The 3,180-nt window shown below is 41.7% G+C and overlaps 1 pseudogene; it reads left to right on the top strand.

Annotated features, from left to right (window-relative positions):
• Positions 1 to 841, top strand: LOC100895526 (transcription factor BTF3 pseudogene; annotated as a pseudogene).
• The last annotated feature ends 2,339 nt before the right edge of the window (positions 842 to 3,180 follow it).

Below are 3,180 nucleotides of genomic sequence, written 5' to 3'. Positions count from 1 at the left end.
CCCTTTAGCTGCCATCTTGTGTCCCCGCGTGTGTGCGCCTAATCTCAGCTGGTCCACCCGAGACCCCCTGAGCACCAAGCACGACCCCTTATCCGCTCCGACAAGATGAAAGAAACAATCATGAGCCAGGAAAAACTTGCCAAACTGCAGGCACAAGTGTGTATTGGTGGGAAAGGAACTGTTAGCAGAAAGAAGAAGGTGGTTCATAGAACAGCCACAGCAGATGATAAAAAACTTCAGTTCTCCTTAAAGAAGTTAGGGGTGAACAATATCTCTGGTATTGAAAAGGTGAATATGTTTACAAACCAAGGAACAGTGATCCACTTTAACAACCCTAAAGTTCAGGCATCTCTGGCAGCGAACACTTTCACTATTACAGGCCATGCTGAGACAAAGCAGTGGACAGAAATGCTACCCAGCATCTTAAACCAGCTTGGGTGGGGCAGACAGTCTGACCAGTTTCAGGAGACTGGCTGAAGCTCTGCCCAAACAATCTGTGGGTGGAAAAGCACCGCTTGCTACTGGAGAGGAGGATGATGATGAAGTTCCAGATCTTGTGGAGAATTTTGACGAGGCTTCCAAGAATGAGGCAAACTGAATTGAGTCAACTGAAGATCAAACTTGAAGAAGTTACTGGGAGCTGCTATTTTATATTATGACTGCTTTTAAAGAAATTTTTGTTTATGGATCTGATAAAATATAGATCTCTAATATTTTTAAGCCCAAGCCCCTTGGACACTGCAGCTCTTTTCAGTTTTTTGCTTATACACAATTCATTCTTTGTAGCTAATTAAGCCGAAGAAGCCTGGGAATCAAGTTTGAAACCAAGGTTAATAAAGTTCTTTGCCTAGTAAAAATAATAATAATAATAATAATTCTCACAGAAGAAAGATATCAAGTAAAAAACTTAGACCACATAATAGTTCACAATAGTATGAAAATTAATTTGGCCTATGAACTCATGAAAGCTCAAAACTGTATCCTTATCTAACTTGTATATGTAGGAATTAAAGGTAACCAGGTGTTATGGGTTGAATTGCATCCCTTCCAAATTTATATGTTGGTGTTTTAACCCCCAATACCTTAGAATATGAACTTATTTGAAAATAGGAACATTGTAGATGAAATTACTTAAGATGAGGTCATAATGGGCCAGGTGCAATGGCTCACGCCCATAATCGTAGCACTTTGGAGGCAGAGGCAGGCTGATGGCTTGAGCCTAGGTGTTCAAGACCAGGCTGGGCAACATGATGAACCCTATCTCTCCAAATAAAAAATAAAAAAATTGCAAGGCATGGTGGCATGCACCTGTAGTCACAGCTACTCAAGAGGCTGAGGTGGGAGGATCGCCTGAGTGTCTGAGCCCAGGAGGTGGAGGTTGCAGTGAGCCAAGGTTCCCCATTGCACACCAGCCTTAGGGTGACAGAGCAAGACCCTGTCTCAAAAAAAAATAAGATTAGGCCATAATGGAATAGGATGGTCTCCTAAACTGACGTATGTCCTTATGAAGATGGACAATTTGGACACAGGCATGCACAGAGGGAGAACATCATGTGCTGATGGGGATAGAGACTGGGATAATTCAGCAGAAGACAAGGAACAACAAAGGTTGCCAGCAAACCACCAGAAGCTGAGAGATCAGTGTGGAACAGATTCTCCCATGCGGCCCTCAGTAGGAACCAACGGGTCCTTATTATAGGACTAGTGTCCTTATAACAGAGGATACCAGAGAGGTTGCTCACTCTCTGCCATGTGAGGATAGCGAGAAGCTGCCTTGTCAGTCAGGGACAGGGCCCTCACCAAGAACCCAACCATGCTGGCCTCCTGATCCTGGACTTCTCAGCCTCCGGAACTGTGAGAAATGAACATTGGTTGCTTAACCACCCACTCTATGATTTTTTTTTTTTTTAATAGTAGCTGAAACTAAGATACCAGGATGCCAGTAAATACACTATGAATTCCACAAGGAAGTCCAGGTTGAGCATGAAGCACAATAGCTCGGCAAGTATTCTTTTTTCTTTCTTTTCTTTTCTCTTTCTTCTTGAACTCCTGGGCTCAAGTGACACTTCCACCTTGGCCTCTCAAAGTGCTGGGATTACAGACATGAGGCCCAATGCCTAGCTCCTGCTGATTTTCTGAAATCAAGTTTACATTAATAATGTCTTTTACAGTACTTGAGAGAATTATGATAAAATATCAAATAAGTCAAAATGTCTTATTCTAGTATTCGGGACACTGTAAGATGAAAGTCAAGATGTTTTTAAGGGATAATTATGATAAAATATCTAATAAGTGGGCATCCTAAAATTGACCATGAACTACTTTTAGAGACAGATTAATATAATGAATACTATTAAATATGCAGTGCACTACTGTGTTCTATAATATTTCCATGTTAGGAATCTTGTCACTCAGCTGTAACTTAAACATTTGCCAAATTAAAATATATACTAATCAAATAAATACATAGGCTTCTGTAAATATGAGTAGGCAAACATAACTATGATTTCCGTAATTATTCTAAATTCTCTATGGCCAAAAAATCAGTTTTCTGCCACTCTGTAGGGCAGAGCTATTAATCTGACTTTGCAGCTGATGAATCATTTTAGCAAAGCTGAGTAACTCATTCAAAGCTGAAGATACTGAGTCATGGAAACCTGACTTCCAGGATACTTAAGTATATGTTCTACTACCCTTAAAGAAAATACATAACTTACTTTTTTTTTTTTTCGAGACAGAGTCTCACTCTGTTGCCCAGGCTGGAGTGCAGTGGGGCAGTCACAGCTCACTGCAGCCTTGACCTCTCTGGGCTCAGGTGATGCTCCCACCTGAACCTTGGAGGTAGCTGGAATAACTACAGGCACATGCCACTACACTACCTAATTTTTGTGTGTTTTGTAGAGACAGGGTTTCACCATGTTGCCCACACTGGTCTGGAAGTACTGGTCTCCAGCGATCTGCCTGCCTTAGCCTCCCGAGGTGCCTGGATTACAGGTATGAGTCACTGCGCCCGGCCCATAACTTTCAAAGTACAAATTCTAATAAGTTTGTTTTGTAAGCCTATTCTTATATTAATAAAATATTTTACAAATGGGCTGATCATAGTGGCTCATGCTTGGAATCCCAGCCCTTTTGGAGGTCCAGGTGAGAGGATCTCTAGAGCCCAACAGTTCGAGACCC

Source organism: Callithrix jacchus, chromosome 11, assembly GCF_049354715.1.
Source record: "Callithrix jacchus isolate 240 chromosome 11, calJac240_pri, whole genome shotgun sequence".
NCBI lineage: Eukaryota > Metazoa > Chordata > Mammalia > Primates > Cebidae > Callithrix > Callithrix jacchus.
This window is presented reverse-complemented; position numbering and strand designations above follow the sequence as displayed.